The sequence below is a fragment of the Mauremys mutica genome, chromosome 2, assembly GCF_020497125.1.
Source record: "Mauremys mutica isolate MM-2020 ecotype Southern chromosome 2, ASM2049712v1, whole genome shotgun sequence".
Classification (NCBI taxonomy): domain Eukaryota; kingdom Metazoa; phylum Chordata; order Testudines; family Geoemydidae; genus Mauremys; species Mauremys mutica.
Window position 1 is genome coordinate 67,318,239 of NC_059073.1, and position 26,609 is coordinate 67,344,847.

The following is a 26,609-nucleotide window of genomic DNA, read 5'->3' on the forward strand; positions in this document are numbered from 1 at the left end:
GTGTTCATCAACAAACACAGCAGTCACACTGTACCCTGGCCATTGATGAAGCTCGTTTTCAAAGCTTCTCTGATGCGCACCGCTTCCTGGTGTGCTCTTCTAATCTCCCTGGTGTCTGGCTGCGCGTAATCAGCGGCCAGGTGATTTGCCTCAGCCTCCCACCCCGCCATAAAGGTCTCCCCCTTACTCTCACAGAGATTGTGGAGAATACAGCAAGCAGCAATAACATAGGGGACATTGGTTTGGCTGAGGTCTGAGCGAGTCAGTAATGTGCGCCAGCGCGCCTTTAAACGGCCAAATGCACATTCCACCACCATTCTGCACTTGCTCAGCCTGTAATTGAACAGATCCTGACCACTGTCCAGGCTGCCTGTGTATGGCTTCATGAGCCATGGCATCAAGGGGTAGGCTGGGTCCCCCAGGATAACGACAGGCATTTCAACATCCCCAACTGTTATTTTCTGGTCTGGGAAGTAAGTCCCTTGTTGCAGCCGTTTAAACAGAGTAGTGCTTCTGAATACGCGAGCGTCATGAACCCTCCCTGGCCATCCCGCGTGGATGTTTGTGAAACGTCCCTTGTGATCCATCAGTGCTTGCAGCACCATTGAAAAGTACCCCTTCCGGTTTACGTACTGGGTGCCCTGGTGCTGCGGTGCCAAGATAGGGATATGGGTTCCATCTATCGCCCCCCCACAGTTAGGGAATCCCATTGCAGCAAAGCCATCCACTATGGCCTGCACGTTTCCCAGAGTCACAACCTTTCGTAGCAGCAGCTTAGTGATTGCTTTGGCTACTTGCATCACAGCAGCCCCCACAGTAGATTTTCCAACTCCAAATTGATTCCCGACTGACCGGTAGCTGTCTGGCGTTGCAAGCTTCCACAGGGCTATCGCCACTCGCTTCTCTACTGTGAGGGCTGCTCTCATCTTGGTATTATGGCGTTTCAGGGCAGGGGCAAGCAAGTCACAAAGTTCCATGAAAGTGCCCTTACGCATGCGAAAGTTTCGCAGCCACTGGGAATCGTCCCACACCTGCAACACAATGCGGTCCCACCAGTCAGTGCTTGTTTCCCGGGCCCAAAATCGGCGTTCAATGGATAGAATCTGCCCCATTACCATCAGGATCTCCAAAGCGCCGGGGCCCGCGGTTTGAGATAATTCTGTGTCCACGTCCTCATCACTGTCATCGCCGCGCTGCCGTATCCGCCTCTTACTCGCCTCGTTCGAAGGTCCTGGTTCAGCATATACTGCACGAGAGTGCGCGAGGTGTTTAAAACATCCACGATTGCGGTATGGAGCTGAGCAGGGTCCATGCTTGCTGTGCTATGGCGTCTGCACGGTTCACCAAGCAAAAAAGGCGCGAAACGGTTGTCTGCCGCTGTCAGGGAGGGAGGGAGGGGTGAGGCTGTACCCAGAACCACCCGCGAAAATGATTTTTGCCCCATCAGGCACTGGGATCTCAACCCGGAAATGCCAAGGGGCGGGGGAGGCTGCGGGAACTATGGGATAGCTATGGGATAGCTACCCACAGTGCAACGCTCCAGAAATCGACGCTAGCCTCGGACCATGGACGCACACCACCGATTTAATGTGTTTAGTGTGGCCGCGCACACTCGATTTTATAAAATCTGTTTTACAAAACCGGTTTATGCAAATTCGGAATAGTCCCGTAGTGTAGACGTACCCTAAGAAAGGAGCAGCATTACCTTGGATATATTAAAGATCTGTGGCTATATTACTGTTTCAAACTTGCAGTGTTGATTCCATATAGACAAAAGTGGACAAGGAAATTAGGACAAGGTAGTAGCTTAATTAAGTGATTCAGATTAATTTGTCTGCCAGTTTCCATATGAACTATTTTTTGATCTCTAAAATTTACAAGGTTGGCTCAGTTTGTTTCATTACAGCTTTCTTGCTTGTAGCAGTACCACCTTGGACTATGATCCTGTCAGATCATATGCAGTGTCAGGCTTGGTCAGTACTATATTTGAACATGAGACCACTGAGGAAAGGCCAGGTGTGGCAAAAAGTAGTGGTGATTCAGCAGGTAATACTTTTTGTCTTAATTAGTACCGAATTAATGCACCAGCATGATTCAGGGTATGTCTACACTACAGGATTATTCCGATTTTACAGAAATCGTTTTTTTAAAACATTGTATAAAGTCGAGTGCACGCGGCCACACTAAGCACATTAATTTGGCGGTGTGCGTCCATGTACTGAGGCTAGCATCGATTTCCAGAGTGTTGCACCGTGGGTACCTATCCCATAGCTATCCCATAGTTCCCGCAGTCTCCCCCGCCCATTGGAATTCTGGGTTGAGATCCGATCCCAATGCATGATGGGGCAAAAACAGTGTCGCGGGTGCTTCTGGGTAAATGTCGTCACTCAATCCTTCCTCCATGAAAGCAACGGCAGACAATCATTTTGTGCCCTTTTTCACCTGGATTGCCCTGGTAGACGCCATAGCATAGCAACCATGGAGCCTGTTTTGCCTTTTGTCACTGTCACTGTATGTGTACTGGATGCTGCTGACAGAGGCGGTACTGCAGTGCTACACAGCAGCATTCATTTGCCTTTGCAAGGTAGCAGAGACGATTACCATCCCTATTGCACCGTCTGCCATTGTAAATTGGCGATGAGATGATGGTTATCAGTCATTTTGCACCGTCTGCATTTGGAAATTGGGCGATGATGGTTATCAATCCTTTTGTACCATCTGCTGCTGTCATGGGTGCTCCTGGCTGGCCTCGCTGAGGTCAGCCGGGGGCGCATGGACAAAAATGGGAATGACTCCCTGGGTCATTCCCTTCTTTATGTTTTGTCTAAAAATAGAGTCAGTCCTGCCTAGAATATGGGGCAAGTGTACTAGAGAACCAAAGAGCACAGCCACTCCGTGTCAGAGCCCCAGAGATCCCATAGAAATGATGAGCTGCATGCCATTCTAGGGGATGCCCCTGCAACAACCCCACCCATTGCTTCCCTCCTCCCCCAACCCTCCTGGGCTACCATTGCAGTGTCCCCCCATTTGTGTGATGAAGTAATAAAGAATGCAGGAATAAGAAACACTGACTTTTAGTGAGATAAAATGAGGGGGAGGCAGCGTCCAGCTGCTATGATAGTCCAGGCAGGACATTAAAGGGTGTGGGGGGGAGAGGAGCACAGCCTCCTGCTGCTATGATAGTCCAGGCAGTACAGAATCTTTTCTTTAGATATGAAGGGGGCGGGGGCTGATGGAGCTCAGCCCCCAGTTGCTATGATGAGGACGGTTACCAATCCTTTTGTACCATCTGCTGAGAATGACCGGGAGTTATTCCTATTTTTACCCAGGCGCCCCGGCCGACCTCACCGAGGCCAGCCAGGAGCACTCACGGGCTGATGATGACGATGGATAGCAGTCTGCCACCGGGAAGGGGATGCTGGTGTTCAGCGCTGCAGCACCCCGTCTACCAGCAGCATGCAGTAGACATAGGGTGACATTGAAAAAAGGCGAGAAACGATTTTTTTCCCTTTTCTTTTGGGGGGCGAAGGGTGTAAATTGACGACATATACCCTGAAACACCCAGGAAAATGTTTTTGACCCTTCAGGCATTTGGAGCTCAGCCAAGAATGCAAATGCTTTTCAGAGACTGCGGGAACTGTGGGATAGCTGGAGTCCTCAGTACTCCCTCCCTCCCTCCCTCCATGAGCGTCCATTTGATTCTTTGGCTTTCCGTTACGCTTCTCACGCAGCACTGTGCGGAGTCCCTGCTGTGGCCTCTATCTATCATAGCCTGGAGATTTTTTCAGATGCTTTGTCATTTCGTCTTCTGTAACGGAGCTCTGATAGAACAGATTTGTCTCCCCATACAGCGATCAGATCCAGTATCTCCCGTACGGTCCATGCTGGAGCTCTTTTTGGATTTGGGACTGCATTGCCACCCGTGCTGATCAGAGCTCCACGCTGGGCAAACAGGAAATGAAATTCAAAAGTTCGCGGGGCTTTTCCTGTCTACCTGGCCAGTGCATCCGAGTTCAGATTGCTTTCCAGAGTGGTCACAATGGTGCACTGTGGGATACCGCCCGGAGGCCAATACCGTCGATTTGCGGCCACACTAACCCTAATCCAAAATGGCAATACCGATTTCAGCGCTACTCCTCTCGTTGGGGAGGAGTACAGAAATCGGTTTAAAGAGCCCTTTATATCGATATAAAGGGCCTCATTGTGTGGTCAGGTGCAGGGTTAAATCAGTTTAACGCTGCTAAATTCGGTTTAAATGCGTAGTGTAGACCAGGCCTCAGATTCATAGACTGTAGGACTGGAAGGGACCTCGAGAGGTCATAGAGTCCAGTCCCCTGCCCTCATGGCAGGACCAAATACTGTCTAGACCATCCCTCATAGACATTTATCTAACCTATTCTTAAATATCTCCAGGGATGGAGATTCCACAACCTCTTATCGGAGAAAAACTTAGTTCTCACTTATTTGTTTGGGTACAGCAAAGTCAGATACTTTATTCTGTTTAGCAGCTACAGCAGGGAGAGAGTGCACTAGGACATAGGGTCTCCCCTTCCTAGACAGATCTCTCAACAGGTAAACAATTACAGCAAGCATTTATACTTTTGTTACAGACAATAATAAGCAACAGCTGCATTTTGTTTATACATAGGTTATCCTGATATCATGTTTTTCTCACTTCTATTTAGACGCCAGTCTACATTTCATATTATCTACACATTATCTACACAAGGTCGCAACAACTTCTCACACAGTTCTTTTCCACTCGCCTCACACAATCCTCGCTTCTACAAATCTCGCGTTATTAGGGTTACAGCTAGCCTAACTCTTGCTAACAGAGACTGTCATGCATTAAGAACCCCTACAAATCCCTGTCAGTTCTTTCTCTACTTCCACACTCTCTAGGCAGTTTATTCCAATGTTTAACCACCCTGACAGTTCGGAACTTTCTCCTAATGTCCAACCTAAACCTCCCTTGCTGCTGTTTAAGCCTATTGCTTCTTGTTCTATCCTTAGAGGCTAAGATGAACAAGTTTTCTCCCACCTCTTTATGACACCCTTTTAGATACCTGAAAACTGATATCATGTCCCCTCTCAGTCTTCTCTTTTCTAAATTAAACAAACCCAATTCTTTCAGCCTTCCTTCATAGGTCATGTTCTCTAGACCTTTAATCATTCTTGCTGCTCTTCTCTGGACCCTCTCCAATGTCTCCACATCTTTCTTGAAATGCGGTGCCCAGAACTGGACACAATACTCCAGCTGAGGCCTAACCAGCACAGAGTAGAGTGGAAGAATGACTTCTCGTGTCTTGCTCACAACACACCTGTTAATGCATCCCAGAATCACATTTACTTTTTTTGCAACAGCATCACACTGTTGACTCATATTTAGCTTGTGGTCCACTATAACCCCTAGATCCCTTTCTGCCGTACTCCTTCCTAGACAGTCTCTTCCCATTCTGTATGTGTGAAACTGATTGGAGCACGTTGCATTTGTCTTTATTAAACTTCATCCTGTTTACCTCAGACCATTTCTCCAATTTGTCCAGATCATTTTGAATTTTGACCCTGTCCTCCAAAGCAGTTGCAATTCCTCCCAGTTTGCAGATGATACTAAACTTAATAAGCATACTTTCTATGCCAATATCTAAGTCGTTGATGATGGTAAACGACACAGAGCTGTGGAGATGCTGCTTTTAACTGAGATATAAAAACAAGGTTCTAAGTACCTGAGGTCATTACAGATTCTATTACACTCTAAAGTCCTAGTCAAATTCCAGTTTAGATAATTATTTTCACTTAGACTTCCTTACTTCATCCGACAATGCAGGGTCTCAAATTTCAGTGAATGCCCTGTACGTAAGTATCTTCAGCACTCAGTGCTCCCTCTGTCACATATCCGATGGGTAACTCTGCCTGTGATAACTGGAAGTCCATTACAAGCATATAATGCCCAGCATCTCCTGACAGGTGATATCAGAATGGATATTTAGCACACATAGAAAGCTTATTTTAAGTTTACTCTTTTCTCCAATGTTCAGCTATCAGCATGGTGTATTTCTCAGTTATCCATTCTTCCAAGTTCGTGACCAGATTGCACAGTAAATTATCTTTCCCTGCCAGCCCTTATAATAACATGTTTACTTCACAGGGCAGGGTACAAGTCAAGATCAATATTTAAAAAAGTTAAAATCCAGATTTAGCTGACTGTCTTCTGACTGTACCAAAACAGGGAGCATGGAACATGGGGAGAAATATTCATCATGGCAATGTCTGTCAGTGTCATTTGGTCAGCTGACTCAGCAAAGATAACTGTTAAGGCTCCAAACTGAAAACAGGTAATTTTTGAGAAACTATTCATCATAATTGTTCGTACTCATTTCCCTGTTTCCCCCTCCAAGTATGTCAGGCAAGAATGAAACTTTTGCTTTCAAAAAGCAATTGCAGTTAGGAAAAGGTACATTGTGTATGTCTAGTGGGGTTTGCCCCTCAAGAAAGGATTTTAGAGAATTCAGTGTTAGAGACAATCTGTGCATTCTAAGCAACATTATAATCATGCAGTTCCCCATTTGTAAAATGTAATATTTCCCTTCCTCACAGAGGTGTTTCTGGATAAAGACATTAAAGATTGTGAAATGGTTTGAGATCTACTGATGAAAAGTGCTAAGAGCTAGGTATTATTCTTTTCTCATTCTATGGCAAAGGCCGTAAGGTTAATTAACATTATGGCATTGAGTCCTAGCATCAGTCCTCCTGTTCCCCTTCTGTCTTTAATTATTGTTCCTTTTCCTCCAAGGATAACTGGGATGCAAGAATGAATGAAAGAGTAGAGGAGAAATGGAGAAGATAAATTTCACAAAGGAAAGAGATGGAACAGAGGGAGAGCATGGAAATCACAGTAGCCTGCTCTTCTTCTAAGTCCTTTTATGCAGGGACACACAGATGAGCAAGCAAGTTCTTATATGAGCTTGTAACCATGGCTTACTTGGTCTATCTGCCTCAGTTTCCCTCTTCTTGATAGAATAGTTTGTCTCTTTGGCCAAACTAAAACAATTTCACTTTCTTAGGTAAATGAAAATCCAAATGCAAATATCACAAATCTCAACCATCACCCCTTGGTTCAGGAGGCAATGAAACTCCTTTGCCCTTCCTGGGCCACAGCCCTCCGTATGTGACCTCTCCTGTCACCCCTTGTATGAGGGGTACCCTGTTTTGCTCTCAGGGGTCCACAAAGTCCTCTTCTTTAGGTGCAACTGTAACAGCTTACCGCTTTCTGGTGGCAGTTGAGGTGTAGGGGAGTGCGATATGGAGCTCAGTGGGATGGGCAGCCTAGTGATTAGCACATCCAACAACTTCTAGCCCCTTGTCAACTTCTAGCCCCAATGTCCAGGCAGTAGAAGCACCTGTTCTTGACCTCAATCTAGGCATCTTTTTGGCTTTCCACCTACATCTGGGTCTAGGCCCTTAAGGGGATTGGTAGGGGGACCTGGGCCTTCCATCTCCACCTGGTCCCAGCTCACGGCCCTGTTGGAAGCAACACCAGCAGGATCCTCCCTGAAGTCAGTCTAAGTTGCTTCCCTGGGCTACTTCTTACCAATAGATTCCTTCAGTTTGGGGCATAGTCCTTATAGTCCATAAGTACAGTATAGTACAACCAAAAGAGTCCAAAGGTGCAAGGCCCTACCTGACTTTGGAGTTCTCAAAGGCAATGGTGGTTAGAGAAGGCTCCGCATGTGGGGCTTTCCTGCTCTGTGGTCCCTGTTCAGGATCACTCTTCTGTCTGACTTCCTGGAGAAGGATTACTTCTTAGAATCATAGAATATCAGGGTTTGAAGGGACCTCAGCAGGTCATCTAGTCCAACCCCGTGCTCAAAGCAGGACCAATCCCCAATCTTTCCTGAAGCCTGTCCACCACCCTTTCTTTGGAATTCGTAGCTCCTTTTAACCTGCTCCTCTGTGGTTGGAGTGTGCTTAGCAGGTTTGGGAGTAGGGTTACCAACTTGGAAATACAAAAAAACCCTGGCACTCCCCCTCCCCCAGCAAGGGAAGCCTGCTGCAACCCTAACCCACAACCACAAGGCAACTCCACAACCCTCCACCCTTCAACAACCACTTATAGAATCTAGAGGGACAACACATATAGATAAGACTGATAACATTTTCTTACCTTGGTTGTGTTTCTCCAATCTGCTTTGTTTGTGCCTGTCTTCACTGAGATTATTTTTTCCCAAACTGCATCAATTCTATATACCTGGTTCATTCAGTCTTTCAATGCCTCCTCACAGCTTTTTGTTCAACAGAGTTTTTTGGGTGCTGAATCCTTTAGTAAGTCGACCCAAGGGATGGCAATGGTAGCAACGTTTGGGATGAATTGCTGATAGTGTCCTGCAAATCCCAAGAAATAGCAAACTTGCTTCTTGGTGGAGGAGACATGGAAGTCTGCTAGGGCTTGGACTTTACCCAGCAGGGGTTGTAACTGTCTTCCTCCCACTGTATACCCCAGGTAAGTGACTTTTTGATCAGCTAGGCAGCACATGGTTGTGTTGGCCATTAGTCCTGCCTCTTTCAGAATTTGTAATATTGCTGAATGGTGCCTTTATATGGTCAGCCCACTCTTCATTGTATAATATGCTGTCATTGATGTAGGCATCAGTGTATGCCCCATGCAGCCATAGCATTCTATCCATCAGCCACTGAAAGGTGGCAGCGGCCCTGTGGAGCCTGAAGCATGTGGTCTTGAACTGATACAACCCAAATGGGAGTGGAGAAGGCAGTCTTCTCTTTAGACTCAAGTGTCAAAGGAATCTGCCAATACCCCCTTGTTAGGCTGAGCTATATACTTGGCTGCCCCCAGTTTCTCTAATAGTTCATCAACCCTTGACATGGAGTATGCATTGAATTTTGACATTGCGTTCACCTTGCAGAAGTCAACGCAGAACTGTGTTGGCCCATACTGTTTGGGCATGAGCACAATGGGGCTTTTCCATTTGCTATGCAATTCTTTCATGACCCCTAGATCTACTATGGCCCAGAGCTCCTGGTGCACTGTCTCCCACAGCTTCTTTGGAAGGAGACAGAAACTTGCACAACTTTCTTCTGGGTTCAGTGTCATTATGGTGGGATACCATATGTTTTTGCTTGGGCAACACCAAGAATACCTCTGGGAATGAGGCAACCAGCCAACAAACTTGTTGCACTTGGTTGGTCCACAGATGCCTCCCTACTGGAGCAGGGGTAGGATCTTGGAGCCTGTAGGCCAAGTTCGGGGTTGGGGGGGCAGACATGTGGTGATGAGGAAACCTTCATGTCCTTTCCATGCCTTCAACAGGTTGGTGTGATACACCTGGGTCCTTTGTTCCTCCCAGTTGTTGGGACATGTAGTCACCTTCCCCCACTCATCTCACCACCTCAAAGGAGCCCTACCATTGGGTCAATAGCTTTGATTCTGATATTGGCATCAGGAGCAACACTCAGTCCCCTGGATGGAACTTGTGTAGATGGGCTCCCTTGTTATAGGTCTGCTCTTGGCTGTGCTGTGCCCTTTGCAGGTTTTCCCTTGCAAATCCCTCCCGAGACTTCAACTTCCCTCAGAACAGGGTAATGTACCATACCATTCTGGTTGCTCTGGAGTCCAGTTCCTCCCGTGTCTTGCAGGGGAGGTTTAGAACTCCCTGGGGCTGCCTCCCGTACAATAACTCAAATGGAGAGAAACCAGTGGATGCTTGGGGCACCTCACAGACAGTGAACAGAAGAGGTGGGAGCAGGGAGTGCCAGTGTTGGGGATCAGTGACTACAAACTTCTTCAATGTGTTCTTCAATGTCTTGTTGAACCACTTACTAATTCATTAGTTTGAGGGTGTTATGCAAACATTTTCAAAGACTTGACCCTCAGTACATCATGCAATTTCTTCACTAATTGTGAAGTGAAATTGGTTCTCTGATCTGTTAGCATCTCCACCTGGAAAAACACTTTCAGTAGCTCACTAGTGATAGTGGCCACTGTAACTGATCAGAGTGGGCTGGCTTCAGGGCATTGGGTGGCATAATCCAGGATCGCAGTATGTATTTGTACCCAGCTGTGGACTTTTCCAATGGGCCCAACAGGTCAACACCTATCCTTTCAAAGGGCAGCTGTGTAATGGGCAATGGTACCAGTGTGGCCTTTGGGACATTTTGGGGATCTGTCCACTGGCACTTGGGGCATAACTTCTGAGTGAATGCCTGGCCAGTAGAACTGCACGGTCACTCTGTCAAGTGTCTTTTTTTCTCTCCCAAAGTGGCACCTGCGTAGTATTGCTTGGACCGATTGGAGCACCCCCCACCCCTGAACTTCCTGGGCATAAGCAGCTGCATTCTCACCTCCCCCATCTTGGTGTCCTTCATGGCCTGATAAGCCCTGTCCTCAACCAGCTCAAAATGGAGCATTGCTTTCAAAAGCTGAGGGTCTAGTACTGTGTCATCCATGCAAGTGACTTGTTCCTAAATCTGGTCCAAAGTCGAGTCACTCCTTTGTTCTTCTACAAAGTGTCTCTCGCCAGACAGCAACTCCTTGTTGAGGGGTGGTGATGGGTCCTTACTGCTCTGGTTAGGCCCAGGTACATGGTCATTCACCTCCAAGAACGGTTCTCTCCAGGTCCTTGACTTTCTCCAGGGCACTCCCCACATGGCACCCTTCCTTGGCCACTGCAGCCATTTCTGATCTTCTGGGGTCTTTGGCCTTGGCTCTGTCTCTGCTAGAGATGCACCATCCCATCTCTGGACAAGTGGAATTAGTTATTGACACCCATTCAAATATCTCCTCACAGTGAAGAACATAACCTGCTTTTATATTACCATATCTGCATCTTCAGCAGGCCCTTTGATAGCAGACAGATACATGATACCTGGAAACAAGGCCAGCAATTCTCTCGATAGGGGAGGAAATTAGGTACAGATCAGAGCAGGGACTTACAACTCTCCTAAAGGCCCAGATCACCCTGTGACACAGTTGAATAGACAAGGAAAGTAAGGAAGACCCAACATCCTAGGTAGCTGATCAAGAGTTTTACTGCTACTATGAGAAACAAATAAGGACATGCCCATGGACATCAGCCTACCCTTACCTTCTAGTAGCCTCTACCACAGCATTTTGCTTCATACTTTCCAAATCAGTAATCCTACCTCTTAGCCCCCTACCTACCTCCCATACTTCTTGGGCACTATACTTCCTGGTTCTATGACACTATAGACTACTTACTCCTCTGAATCTAATTCATGATTGCTTATTAGAAGCTTTCTTATAAAGTATGCTGCAATATTTTTTATTAGTCCATGAAAAAAATATATGTCCTGATATCTGAAGTGGTTTGATAAGTGTCAAAGCTAAAGGGGTATCATATGACTGAAGTTTAAGCATTCCTATTTCCCTCACATGTGCCACACCAAATATGATGAAATAATTCAGCATTATGCATAATCAGGAAGCAGGTATCTCAAAGTCAAATAATACTTAGTATGATTTGTGGCCTATAGCAGCCACTGTTGGCCATTTGATTTCAGTTAATGCTTTTCTTGCCTTTTGCTGATGCAAGCTGAAAAGTATTGTCAGAGGGCCTCCTATATCATATTAGCTTTCCTGACACTTGCACAGTGCTGAGCTCTTACATCTCAGGGGTTTTGGGATAGTGAAATACAGTAGCTCTTTCAGCCTTTCTATTTCTCTCCCTGTGAAAAAAACCTCGGTTGCTTTCACAAATGTGTGAAACGCAACGTGATGAAATTAGATGGAGGACATAGTGCCATTATCACTGCACTTTAGAAGCCATCTCCATTTTGCTATCAGTCTTCCAAAGATATGCTCAATCAATATTCAGTGCCTGGTGAGGCACCAGTTGAAGCAATGCTTTACTCTGTTGGTGTAATCAGGGTAAGGGTTAATTAGCCCAGGGAGTAAAGGATCCTCCAGCATCCTCAGGTAAAGAGATCCTGTTAATTTCTCTGCAATGTGTTAGGAATAGTTCTATCCCTGTTCTGTCATTCCATGTATAAGCAGAGTTCTTGAAAACTCATGCATCATGAACTTTGCTTTGCTAGCTTGTGTAACTATCGAGGAACCAGCATCTGTGATCCAGTACAGATTGCATTGCAGAGAGCAGACATACACTTATGCATCATGTAGCAGGCAGAGAATGGTAACTAAGGCCTGGTCTACACTAAGGGCGGGGGTCGAACTAAGGTACGCGACTTCAGCTACGCAAATAGCGTAGCTGAAGTCGAAGTACCTTAGTTCGGGCTACTCACCCGTCCAGACGCCGCGGGATCGAAGTCCGCGGCTCCAAGGTCGACTCCGCCTCCGCCATTCGCGGTGGTGGAGTTCCGGAGTCGACCAGAGCGCGTGGGGAGTTCGAACTATCGCGTCGACCCGCGCGGTAAGTATAGACCTACCCTAAGTTATTGTCAGTTGGTCCTTCAAAACTAAATAAGTGAAACCCAAAGTGAGGGGAAAAAAACCTGGAAACCTAGGGATGAAGAACAGAAACTATCTAGATAACTGGCTATGCTGAGTAATTGCTTTCCATGCAATGTAATTGAATCTGTGGTGGTTCCAGGATATTAGACAGACAAGGTGGGTGAGATAATATCTTTTATTGGACCAACTTCTGTTGGTGAGAGACAAGCTTTCGAGCCACAGAAGAGCTCAGTGTGGCTCAAAAGCATGTCTCTCTAACCAACAGAAGTTGGTTCAATAAAAGATATTACCTCACCCACCATGTCTGTCTAATTGCTTTGCATTTAGTTAAGTTAGAAACATAAGATCAAGAGCCAAAATGCCCAAGTCAGATAGTTTTGCTATAATGGAAGAGAAGATGTTTTTGTTCCAATGTGTTAGATCTGTAGGTATAACAAAGAAGAAACTCACCATGAGACTTCTTATTGTCACTGAGCAGTATCTTAAACATCAGCAATATTAAAGCAGAAAAACCTCCCAAATGTATGGAATGTGTGACAGTGAGATGTGCTAATCCAGGGGTCAGCAACCTTTCAGAAGTGGTGTGCCGAGTCTTCATTTATTCACTCTAATTTAAGGTTTTGCATGCCAGTAATACATTTTAACATTTTTAGAAGGTCTCTTTCTATAAAAGTCTATAATATATAACTAAACTATTGTTGTATGTAAAGTAAATAAGGTTTTTTAAATGTTTAAGAAGCTTCATTTAAATTAAAATGCAGAACCCTCCCCCCCCCCAACCGGTGGCCAGGACCTGGGCTGTGTGAGTGCCACTGAAAATCAGCTCACTTGCCGCCTTCAGCACCCATGCTATAGGTTGCCTACCCCTGTGCTAATCTGACATAAGAGGTCACTGTTAAGATTTTGTCTTAAAGTGCTAGTTTGATGAAATTAGAGTACATATTGCGTTTTTGTATTGGCTGGAAGTGGAAGTGAAAGCCATTATGGAGTGTTTAGAGTGTGGTGTTAACAATGCTGAAGGCAATGAATGCAGGAGACTTTTACCTTAATTCGTTAGTTCAACCATGGTTTCAACCCTCCCATTAGTTACTTATCTTGCATAAAAGACTTTGTCAAGTGATCCTCGATCAGATCTTCAGTTGTGTGCACTTAAGATATACTGGAGTACAGGAAATATTGATTTTCATTCAAAAGAGATTTTACCAGCTTCTTGTTCCAGTGAGTGAAGGAACTTTTTTCTGGAGGTCATAAACATTATGTCTCATGGAAAATATTTTAAATGCTCACAGCTTTAGAATGTTATCATAAATAGGATCACCACTGCAAAATAATTCTGATATCCTCACATTAGAATTATTTTGGACTACTTCACCAGTAAGGCTAAAGGAGTAGCAAATGGAACAGTTTTATCCTCTATGCATCTAACTCCATCACCCATATTTCTTACCAGTGCTCTATAAGAAAAGACTCAGGGAGAGAGAGAGAACATCCTTTTTGAAGATTTTCTATGTCTGGAGTGAAATCCTGGCCCCATTGCAGTTCATGGCAAAACTCTCTCATTGACTGATTCATAGTCTAGAATCTAGTCTGACCTCTTGCAGAACACAACAAATAGATTTTCACCTTGTAATTTCAAGCCTGTAACTTCCAGTTGAGGTAGAGCTTTTCATTTAGACAGACATTCAATGGCACCAGTATTTCATTTGTGTTTAAAGAGTTACTGCTATTGTGCTTCTCTCTCTTTTGCTTTTAAATGTTGGTTCTGTCCCTTATATATTGGAACTTTCCTTGACAATGGTAAAAAGGAAGCTGTCTAATATATACAACAGTTGACTGATAGCAATCTGCTAGGAAATATGCAAAGCACTAGTCAACCCACATACAGTAGAAAATGTACATGTCCCACTATAAAGTTTTTCGTTAAACCCTTACAGAAAATATTTAACTCCAATTCCAAGTGAATATAAAGAATACAGTTGGTTACTGTTATTGATGACTTAATGGATTACTCTTGTTACCAGAGATTGTTAGGTGGTATAGTCAATAATTATATATAGGGATAACATTTTCCAAATAAAAGTTTAATTTCAGACTCTTCTTTACAGGCTCAGAATATTATGTTTACACAAAATCAGGATAGGCAATTTCCCCCCTCCTTTTGTTCACAAACAGTGAAGACTTCAGATTTGGTTGCCTGACATGAAATTGGTTGTACCAATATTTGGTTTTTGGTCTCATTCCTTTGGGTAAATTAAAATAAAGTATTGTTGTTACTGTGACTGTCTAACAGTACAGTCTCTGCATTCTGCTTATTCTTTGTGTGGATCTTTGTGTAAGAATTTGTCATTTTTATATTGTTTTCTTAGTGTTGATTGTATGTTTAGTTTTCTCCTTGTTTATTATTGAAGTGCCACGCCTGTCACCAGACTGGATCTGCAAGTCAGAACAGCGTGTATGTAATTATTTATTTCAAATTCAAGCAAAAACACCTAAATATAAGGTGTTTTTTTGTAAAATTGGTTTACACATTGCCTAAATGTTTGTTCCAAACTCCAAACACCTGTGTTTGTGTTACCCCAGGGATCAGCTTAGGGTAAACTGCAAATGTGTGTAGCCTAGAACAAATGTTTGGGCATTGTCCAAACTAGTCTTTATAAAAGTGGTAACTGGCAGTAAATTAACTCAAAACAATTGTAATGAGTTGAAATCTACATCTGATCAGACAGAATAGCACTAGTCTAGCCTTTTATTAGAGTTGCCTGTAGTTGCTGGTGAGTGCCCACTGTGACCATGTCCATGAATAAGCTTTGTTCCCACTCCCTTTCAGCTGAAGAGAATACAGTCGGTTAGAAGTTTATGAAGAATGCATCTACGCTTGGGCCATTCATTGGTATCCACATCAAGTCCAGCACCAAAACCCAAATATGTTAACATTCATAGTGGAAAACCTGCATTTTATTTCAAAATTTTGACACACAGCCCCAACAAAACATTTTTTGACCAACTACAAAATTAACATTTATTGATGATCAAATATTTTCATCAAAATTTTGAAATATCAAGTTTTTCTGAAATTTTTAAAAAAGCATTAGCCATTTTTGAAATAGTCACACAATTTGTTTTCAGTTTTCAACCACCTCTAGTTTTATTATAGAGTCTGTTTCCTCAACCATCGCATAGCCACCCATTAATGCACACTCACTATTACCCTATCTGTAAAAATGTGTAATTATCTTTTTCTTTAGAATTATTATTTCTTATAATATGGGTAAACACTAAATTCCTCTTCCATTGCAAAATACCTCCTCTTACCTCTGATCTGAGCTCCCTTGAAACCATTACCCTGAGGATTTCATGTGAGATTCCCCCCACAGCAATAGTCATTCCATTTTCTCTTCAGCATTGAGCAGGGCTCTCCTGAGGTCAAAAGTGAGAAAAGGGTGTGTCATCAGAGAGTGTCTTTGACATTCTGTAAAGGTCAGACCCTGCTCCTGGGAGGCAGTGTGGGAGTACATGCACTCTCCCCCCCGCCCTCTCCCCCACGTGGTTGTTATACAGGACAGCACTGAGACCAAACATAAAGGTCTAGGTATGATACTGGCTGCACCAAGTTCTTTTCTCTTTATCTGTGAGGTATTAAGTGCCAAATTCTACTCAGATATGCACAGATTGGAGTCTTGTGTGTCTGCCTAAGGGCAGAATTTGGCCCAATGTTTGTATGTACATGTGTGCTCCTGATGTTCATAAATGGGCTCCAGGAACTGTTGTTAAAACCTTGTGCACTGAAATGTTAATTTTGTAATTAAGAATGTTACACAGACATTCTGGCATCCTGCTTCTGTTGCTAAATGTTTCCACTCAGCAAATCTCAAGGTTTATTTTGTATCATAGTTGGATGAAATATCCTTGAACTAGTCCAAACTATGTTGAATTATTACTTGTCTGTCATCTGCTAAGGTCTGCTTGACAGATAAATGGCCAAATCCTGGCAGTGAAGCTATGATTATTTGCTAGTTTACTGCTGTCACTTTCACATCCAATGTGTTCCAAAATGGCCCTTAAACATTTTTCATACATGTTTGGAACAACTTATTTGGGTAATGATGCTTTTTTACATAACACCTTCGAATGCCCACTGGGAAAAGATCTGTTTTTTTTTTTAAAAAGGATGATTTTCTTACAAACACACACACTCCTAATTTTAGCACAGAATATTAGGACAGAATTTAAAACTACATCTCATGTGCAATTTTATACATATGTATATATTTGTCATCAATCATAATCAAATTTGAACAACATTACATACTCCATGCATAATGTATAGCAACAGCGATTTACAGCTTGTTTTGGCACAGGCATGCTTGAAAGATATGAATGCAGATTTTGTTTTTCTGTTTTAATAGCTGACAGAATGTTTTGATCCTCATCTGGAACATGCTGTTAACTAATACGTAATTTCCTCCTTGTTCTCTAAGAAGTTTATTTTTATGTAACCCTTCTGCCCATCAGAGTTGGCAGCAACAAGGGCCGGGTTCAGTATCTAGGGGTTCTGTTTCAATAACACAATGCAAAACCAGCTCGAGCCCCCACCCAGTGACGTGGGACAATTACATACCACCCCCCTTGGTGCCTCTAAGAGGTAATACTTCCCCTCTCGCAAGCACAGAGTCTGAATGTAGCAATAAGCCTTTAATAAAGGAGGGCAACAATGCGGCATTATGTTGGGGAAACACCACAAACAGGATTCATAACACAAACTGTGAGCAAAAGACCCACCCGCAAGTAAGTTTGGCAGTGTCCTTTTCCCCCCAGGGTCTTAAGTCCAGCAACCCAACAGTAACCCCACCCACAGTTTCTGACCTTGCTCAGTGCAGCCCTCAGAGTTCAGAAGTTTCTCTGCAACATTTATCTCCCAGCCTGGGTGGAAGTGGGGGGACGTATGGGAGGCATCTTACATGCTCTGCTGCTTGAGTTGATGGCCGATTTCTGCTGTAATCTTCACTGCTAGCTGTATCTCTCTGCCAGCCACCCTGCTATCCACTCTGCTCACCACATCTCTCTGCTAGCTGCTTACCAACTTATCTTCAGGCCCCCCCACTTAACACAGCTCTCAGTGATTTTAGGACCCTCAGAAGGGGCCCACACTAACCCTTACAAATACCTGTCCCCAACCTCTCTTAATTCCCTAAGGGCTTTGGCGATGTCCCTTGCCTAGTGAGTGCTACTTAGTTGAGGGCGAGTCCCTCCGTCATAAAATGCCAAGTACAGTTCTACTGTCCTTGATTCACATAACCAGGATAACAGTCCATTATTACTCCTGCCCCAATAACAACGAGACTGGGGATCCCACAGCAACCAAAGTGACCATTTGGGCAAGCAGTCCATCATGCTGGGCAGGGTGGGTGTGCCCATGCAAATGAGATCAGCCTCTGAAGTCCTTTTCCACAGCTCACCACCAGATGTCAGCGGAGAGCTCATTCTGACTCTGCTTACATTTATAAAGAAAATAAGAATAGTCCAGGAAGTGGACCCATTTAAATCATCCCACATTTCATCCAGATTAAAGGAAGCTTGGGGAGCTACAACTATACTAATTTAAGGTCTCTAAATGTCATTCCAAAATGTATTAAGTTTGATGGCTCAGTATTATAATAGATAAGACAACAAAAGTTCTAGCAGGACCCCCTACAGCTCAGGGATACTGAGTCAAGGCCACATCTATTCTATTTTTTTTTTGAGAAATACCTTTTTTATTTTATGACTATTGAGCTACTTTTCTGTTTCTATAGTGGTAGGCCCCATAGACATACCTATCAATACATAAACATCACTGCTTTGTGTACATTGGCTGTTTGCAAACATAACTTAGGTGCACACAGTTATGCATTCACCCACCTTTGATAGTATGGCCAAGAAATACAGGTATATTCAAACAAATATAAATAAATGATCATTTAGATTCTAAGAGTTGATACCTGTTGAATCACAATGTGATGAAATGGAATGTAAACACTTCTGTTTTCTCAAAATCTTGGGTGTAGTGTGGGATTCAGCAGTGAGTGATCAAAGACTCGATGTCTAGCTGGCAGCAGGTATCAAGTGGAACGCTCCAGGGGTTGGTCCTGGGGCTGGTTTTGTTCAACATCTTCATTAATGATCTGGATGATGGGATGGATTTCACTCTCAGCAAGTTCGCAGAAGACACTAAGCTGGGGGGAGAGGTAGCTATGCCAGAAGGTAGGGATAGGTTCCAGAGTGACCTAGACAAATTGGAGGATTGGGCCAATAGAAATCTGATGAGGTCAGTGCGGCTCCAGCTTTTTTGCTGCCCCAAGCAGTGGAAGAAAAAAAAAAAAAAAAGAACCCGATTGAGCTGCTGCCGAAGAGGAAGACAGCGAGTGAAGGACCCACCACCAAATTGCCGCCGATCTGGAGTGGGCCGATTGAGCTGCCGCCTAAGTGCCGCCACCGCCGATCCAGACATGCTGCCCTGACAATGGACGCACTGCTGTCCCTTTCTATTGGCTGCCCCAGGCACCTGCTTCCTTTGCTCATGCCTGGAGCCGGCCCTGGATGAAGTTCAACAAGGACAAGTGCAGAATCCTGAATTTAGGATGAAAGAATCCCATGCACTGCTACAGGCTGGGGACCGACTGGCTAAGTGGCAATTCTGCAGAAAAGGACCTGGGGATTACAGTGGACAAGAAGCTGGATATGAGTCAACAGTGTGCCCTTGTTGCCCTTTGGGCTGCATTAGTAGGAGCATTGCCAGCAGATTGAGGGAAGTGATTATTCCCCTCTATTCAGCACTGGTGAGGCCACATCTGGAGTATTGCATCCAGTTTCAGGTCCCCCACTACAGAAAGGATGTGGACAAATTGGAGAGAGTCCAACAGAGGGCAATGAAAATAATTAGGGAGCTGGGGCACATGACTCATGAGGAGAGGCTGATGAAACTGGGGTTATTTAGTCTGCAGAAGAGAAGAGTAAGGTGGGATTTGATAGCAGCCTTCAACTACCTGAAAGGAGATTTCAAAGAGGATGGAGCTCAGCTGTTCTCAGTGGAGGCAAATGACAGAACAAGAAGCAATGGTCTCAAGTTGCAGTGGGGAAGATCTAGTTTGCATATTAGGAAAAACTATTTCACTAGACGGGTGGTGAAGCACTGGAATGGGTTACCTAGGGAGGTGGTGGAATCTCCATCCTTAGAGGTTTTTAAGGCCCAGCTTGACAAAGCCCTGGCTGGGGTTATTTAGTTGAAGTTGGTCCTGCTTTGAAGCAGGGGGTTGGACTAGATGACCTCCGGTGGTCTCTTCTAACCCTAATCTTCTATGATTCTATGAAGAAAATGAACTGCAGAGACTCATTCTCTTCTGAATGTCCTGTTGTATAAGCCTTGTTTTGAGATGCTGGGGCTACTCTTAGGCTACATCTGCACTGCACGCTTTTTTTGGCACACAGAGTATGTACTTGGGCAGCCCCCATAACATGGGTTTCAGTAGTAGTATAGATGGGGATACATGGTTTTGGTGAGTAGAATATGGACATGCTTGAATGGTATAGGTATGTACCGGAGCATGTACCCTACATGCCTCTCTGCTTGCTACACTGCTATTTCTAGCCATATAGTGTCCTAGGAAAGGACTCTGGCAGCCAGCAAAGGCTTCAGCTGGGAGCAAAGGCTCAGCCAATTTCCCACTGCTAGAAACGTTCCCCATTGCAGGGAAAGACTCTGGCAGCTCCCTGCTGCTTGAACCTCTCCTGCCTGCAGGTAAGGACTCCAGCAGGAGGGAAAGACTCTGGCAGTGGGGAAAAGGCTCCCACTGCCTTCCCCCATCAGAAATTTTCCTCACCACAGTGAAAGGCTTTAGCATTGGGGAGCTCCTGAAGCATTTCCCCACTGCTTCCCTACTGTCAGAGTTTTTCCAATGACATGTAGCTACACACTGCAGCATGGATGCAGCCTGCTTTTCAATGAAGAGTGTAGTTACACATACCCTACTTGCTGCTGAAAGTGGTGGGAAATGTAGGTATACCCTTAGTAAACAAAGCTTAGTGCACTCTTGGCTGCAAAGCTATCCAATACACAAAACAATTTTACTACCAAGGTTATAGGATTGTCACCCTATTTTTAAAGGAGTCACAGAAGAATCTTGAACAAGTTTTGCTTCAGAATCAAAGGACAACCACTGTGCTCCCTTTAAAGCTAACAGGCATTTCTTCATGGTACTCTATGCGTGAGAAACCAGGGGTGTAGCCTTTTCCAGTGGTTCAGCTGAGGTGACAAAAACATGACTTTAGATTTAACCCTCCCCAAAACAAACAGCCTAAACACAATGCTTTATTTCCCAACCTAGTTATTGCAGTCAAGTAAATGTTCTCTTTATAGGTCTCGCTTTTGGCATGTGGGGGCCCATGAAGCAGTGGGAAAGATGGAGCAGTTCAAGTTCAGTGTATTGGAGCTTGCTGCTGCACTCTTTACTCAAGCAAAACTAATTGGAATCAAAAGAAAATTTGCCTTGCATAAGATCTGGCAGGAACAGGCCTTTTGTGTTAAGCTAAGGTTATAAAAACAACAAGATTAATAAATATAACAATACGTTATATATAGCAATGATAACAATAAGGTTAAACAATTCCATCCCATCCCTCCTTTTCTACATGCTGCATTTCCTAGTTTGGTGAGAATTGGAAACAGAAATGAAATGTCAAAGAAAAGTTGATGCTCTGGTGTTTCTGATTTGCCTAGTCAGTGATCAGAATTCCCTATTTTCAACCTGTGTGTTTTATCGCCTAAATGACAGTGTGTGCTTCTTCTGGATGACCTAACCTTTACAAACAGGAAGTGTTCTTGTAGAAATCATTGGAGCTTTGATTTGCACAGGGAGAAGGTGGATCAGGAAGGAATACAGTAAGGAGAGAGAGGCAGATGAGATAAGCAGGTCTTGGAAATTTAAGGATATTTAAATTTGTTTCCTATCCTCCTCTTCACAAGAAAGAACATTATGGTTGGCTGTATATTGGAAATCCAGATTTAAAAATCCCTCAGTTCCTTCCTGAATGAGAGAGAAAGACATAGAAATCACTCTTATTGGCTAGTAATAGGATTTTACATTCACGTTTCTTGTCATAACAGGAAGTATTTGCATTTTATGTATATGAACTTTGCTATCTGTGAGGGGTGCATCTACCTCTCCATCTCAGTTGCCTGAATGTCAGGGCTCTGGCGAGGGGAGTTAGAAGCTGATGTGTATTCCCCCATTAGACTTTATCTCTGTGCCATTGTGCCACAGTGTTGGTCTGTGGGAGCACCTCTGATTTAAAAGAGGGAGCTGCTGGCAGGATTTTCTCTGTGAGGGGTTCTAAGTTTTGGAACTTTTTGGTCCAAAAGAGCTGAAATTGATAGGCTATGTTGCAAAGCTTTTAAGGAGTTGAGGGGAGGGGAATAGGAGAGTTGTAAGTGGTGGAGGTAATGGTCATTTGTTTTTTGCTCAATCATTAGTGGTTAGATGGGTGATGAAGGGAGTATAAGAAGCATGTATTTGTTTATTTGAAAGTTGACTAAGTCAACTAGAGTAATGGAGTAGGTGCTCAATTATAAATGGAAGGAAATAGGGGTAGATCCCCAGCTGGTGCCTTCAACTGAGCTAAGACAATTTACACCAGCACAGAATATCAGGGTTGGAGGGGACCTCAGGAGGTCATCTAGTCCAACCCCCTGCTCAAAGCAGGACTAATCCCCAGACAGATTTTTTTTTACCCCAGTTCCCTAAATGGCCCCTTCAGGGACTGAACTCACAATGCTGGGTTGAGCAGGCCCAGGCTCAAACCACTGAGCTATCCCTCCCCCACATTGCATTTTGCTTGTTAGCCCCAGAGAGCCGAGCCAAGCGAGCCGAGCCAAGCCAAGCCTGCATTCAACTTTGTGCATTATCAGCATACATTTTTGCCAGTTTTAGGACCAGAGTTATACTGTGCAAATACACTGAAAACGATGGGTTTGCATAGGTGTTATTGAGGGTATCATGTGAAGACAATAGCATTGCACTTTTGAATAAGAACATAACTTGGTCAAGAGACCCTTCATTACTGAGTACACACAAGACAGCCCAGTTTGACTTTCAGATTCCGAGACGAGGAGCAGATTTTGATCAATTTACTAATGATGAGTAGTACTTTTCGCCAACAGTTGCTAACAAAGCATACTTGATGGAGAAATTGTTGAATGACAATGAACATGGAGCCACCCAATGTCATTTACAAAATGACTTTTAGAACATGAACAACATTTTAAAGTATAAAGGCCAAGAGTTGAAAGACACTCATATGAGATTAAGTATCAGGAGGTAGCCGTGTTAATCTGTATCCACAAAAACAACAAGGAGTCCGGTGGCACCTTAAAGACTAACAGATTTATTTGGGCATAAGCTTTCATGGGGAAGTGAGGTTTTTTACCCACGAAAACTTATGCCCAAATAAATCTGTTAGTCTTTAAGGTGCCACCGGACTCCTTGTTGTTCATATGAGATTAGTGATTATAAATCACAATTACATTTAGCCCTTAAAACAATCTTCTGCCATCTTTTTCAGGTAAGTTAAAAACAGCACCTGGTTCTAAACTAGCTAAAATGTGGAGTTACAGGCAGAGGCAATATGCTGGATTGTCATAGTTTCAGTCTGTGTGTGTGTGTGTGTGTGGAAGTAATTTTTAAATGGCTTTACAAGAATTAGGAAGGCCAAATCTCAGAGATAAAAGATCTAAAAGATGTGTTTCCTGTATCCTGTCATCAAAAACTTGTAATATGCAAATTGAGCAATGGCCTGATCTAGCATTTTACAATACAATATAAATGTACATAATTGTTGGTATCATCATGTCAGCATAGTAAAATTTATACAAAGTTGAAATGAAAACTTCAGAGTAAGATCCAAAGCATATAAGAAATAATGTACATTGTTGTCTATTTTATACCTGGTGACTATCATCTGTTTATTTGATTTACTGCATCAAGACAGAACAGAAAATGTTCATAAAATACATACACGATAATGTAACTGGAACAGAATGTTTTCACAGAATAATGGACTCCTGTGGCTGTTAGATGTTGAAGTAAAGTAGAGACATCTATTCTCCAGGCAGGAAACATCAATCCTGGAATAAAGTTTTATCATAATGAATTTATTGCTGGCATATGGTGTAACTGTATATGTATGTAACTATAGACGTATCTGATTTTATATAATGAATATTGATCCAGTAGCATGATAATTGTTCATTGTGGCTGTGACTGGACCCTGGGGTGCAACCTGGGACTGTGGGACCACTGTGTTCCCTTAACTGTCTCCAGCCTGGGCTGTCTCTCATACGGCTTTGCTAGTGACAAGCAGCAAGCCCCTCCAGGTGCTGTTATCATTCAGCACAACCATATGTGGAGCCCCCACTTCCAGCTAGATTGCATGAATGCTCCCAGAGCCACTCATGAATAACACAGAGAAAGGCACCAGAGCCAAATCCTTCCAGCTCCCAGCACTGTACCTCAGGAATATACAGTCTTGCACTGCTCCAGATGAGCTCTGCCAATTTATTAATTAGTTCACCACTTCATCAATGGAAAGTGGATATACAACAGCCTTTGCAAAACCTGAGTAGATTTGTCACACACTTCATACAAACTTACTGGTAAAGATAAACCCTATCAGACCGGGCAACAACTAGATTAAGCAGTTTTTCTCACCCCACTGAATATTGCAGTTCATAATACACAGATTTCCCCCTTGAAATCTGGAGCAGTCCCCTCAGTTGGAGTCTTCAGAGTGTCCTTGTTGCTTGCAGTGTAGGTGGATGAAGGAGAAAGGCCCAGCACTGTGGCTGTTTTATACCCTCAATCGTAAGTGCTTGGAGAGCAGAAGTCAAGGCATGTCTGGGGGCATTGCTGAGTCTACAGGCAAGGTTGAGCAATTCCCCTGATGGGGCCTCATGCAGGTGAGTCATTGAATAGTAGCTCCCTTGCTGGATAATGGTTGTTGATGGGTTGTTTGAAACCCCACCTGGGTGTTGTTACTTTCCTTACTGTTGGCTCTGGGGAGATAATATCTGGCTAATTCCCCAATTTACAGCACATTTTAGTGACAACCATACAACACAATTCTCATAACTTCATATGCATTAAGGATATACATATATGGATAGAGAAATGACTTTCAGCAGATCATAACCTTTCCCCTGATACTTTACAAGGCATGCTTTATATGTAAGATCCCGATTATATAAAAATGAGGAATATCAGGGTTACAAGATACTCCCCTAAGGTACAGAATGTCACAGTGGCCCCAATTCATCAAAGCACTTAAACAAATGCTATGTTAACTTTGAACATATGCTTAAGTCCTATTTCTAAATCAGAGACTAGCTGAGTTTAAAAGAGATATCCAAATAGATGATAGTATTTGGTCATGTATTCACACACCAACTTAATGTTGTTTGAAAATTCTAATTTCCTTTTCAGAAGAAATGGTGTTTTATAAGAATAGTGAGAGACAGACTGAATTAATACACTCTACCTTTCATGTGAACTGATGCTTTCTGAAGGGCAGGGACTTTTAATATAGCTGTTCAATGATTTGTTCAGGAGACACCACTTTTTTCCTCACAGGAAAATTAGTAAGGTCATTTTGTGGTGTATTTGCCACTACTGAGACCCTTCTCCAACCCTCTTAACTTTCCCACATGACTTTCTTTCAGGGTATGCTTTTTGAAATTCCCTCCTCATACATCTCTTTTGTTTTACTTTCAGGGCACAAGTCTCACCTTTGTTCTTCTGCTGACCCCTAATGACCTCAGTGTCATCATCCTGTTCCTATACTCTGTGCCTGAGATTTAATGTATTTCTTGGCAGCCTTTAAAAATTGCCCTGTCTATCCTGCCTTTCTCACTGTTTCCTCTTTCGTTAGTCTTTGCTGAATATCTTACATTTCTCTTCTTGTTCTTTGGGATCTCTCTCTTGAATGTCATCTCCAAATGGTCTTTTATATCTCTGGATATGTCTTTCTTTATATTCAAAAGCAGAAACGTTTCATTTTTTCTTGGCAAATAATTCACTTACCCTGACATTGGGTAAGCAGGGTTTGATTTAGGAAAAAAGAACCTTATAAAAGCAGTTCTAAATACTGTATTAGGAAATATCATTAGGAAATCAATCACAGAGCAGTCAGCTGATTTGGGGTCAGAAATACAAGTACACACAGTCCTTGGATACACGTAAAGTCCCCAGATACACATTTCTGGAACTGAGTAAATCTCTAGCACATGGGTTGGCCAGTTTGTTTAGAGATCAAGCAGAACTTGTCACTTTTGACTCAGATATGTGGTCATGAAGTACATGTACTTATTGCTTGGACTATTTGATCTTAAAATGTCACTGAGAGTATTTGTGTCAGGTCGCATTATCCCTCACAAGGTGTTTAAAATGTTTTCCTTCCTTTCTAGTTGATAGATCAGGGGCGGGCATACTTTTTGGCTTGAGCACCGCATCGGGTTTCATAAATTGTATGGAGGGCTGGTTAGGGGAGGGGGTTGTGGCCCAGCCCCCACCTCCTATCTGCCCCTCTGGGACTCCTGCCCCATCCAACACCCCCTGTTCCCTGACGGCCCCTCTGGGACCCGTGCCCCATCCACACACCCTTGCTTCTTGGCCCCTGACTGCCCCTGGCCCCTGCTGCCCCATTCAACCCCCTCCTCTCATTCCTGATGGCCCCCCCGGGACCCTTGCCCCATCCAACCACCCTTCTCCCTGCCCCTGCTGCCCCATCCAACCCCCCTCCTTCCTGATTGCCCCCCCAGGACTCCTGCCCCATTCAACCCGCTGTTCCCCCCTGACCACCATCCACCCCCCCACCCCCTGACCACCACCCCGAACTCCCCTGCCCTCTTACCGTGCTGCCTGGAGCATCGGTGGCTGGTGGCGCTACAGCTGCACCACTTGGCTAGAGCCGGGCCACACTGCCACTGCCGCCACCGCCAAGCAGCACAGAGCACCAGGTCAGGCCAGGATCTGCAGCTGTGCTGCCCCAGGAGCTCATAGCCCTGCCGCCCAGAGGATTGCGCCGGCGATGGAGCGAGTGAGCTGAGGCTGCGGGGAAGGGGGAACAGCAGGGGAGGGTC

General features: G+C 44.1%; 1 long non-coding RNA gene across 2 annotated transcripts; it reads right to left on the reverse strand.

Moving 5' to 3' along the window:
* Positions 1-5,544: 5,544 nt before the first annotated feature.
* On the reverse strand, positions 5,545-17,681 carry LOC123362947. Of its 2 annotated transcripts, XR_006576654.1 has the most exons (4): positions 17,309-17,681; positions 15,758-15,862; positions 8,165-8,382; positions 5,545-7,785 (listed from the first exon to the last, which is right to left on the reverse strand). It is a non-coding gene; the product is annotated as an uncharacterized LOC123362947 (long non-coding RNA). The 2 variants fall into 2 exon arrangements; XR_006576653.1 differs by lacking the exons at positions 5,545-7,785; positions 8,165-8,382 and adding an exon at positions 14,592-14,878 and having other exon boundaries at positions 17,309-17,674.
* Positions 17,682-26,609: the final 8,928 nt, after the last annotated feature.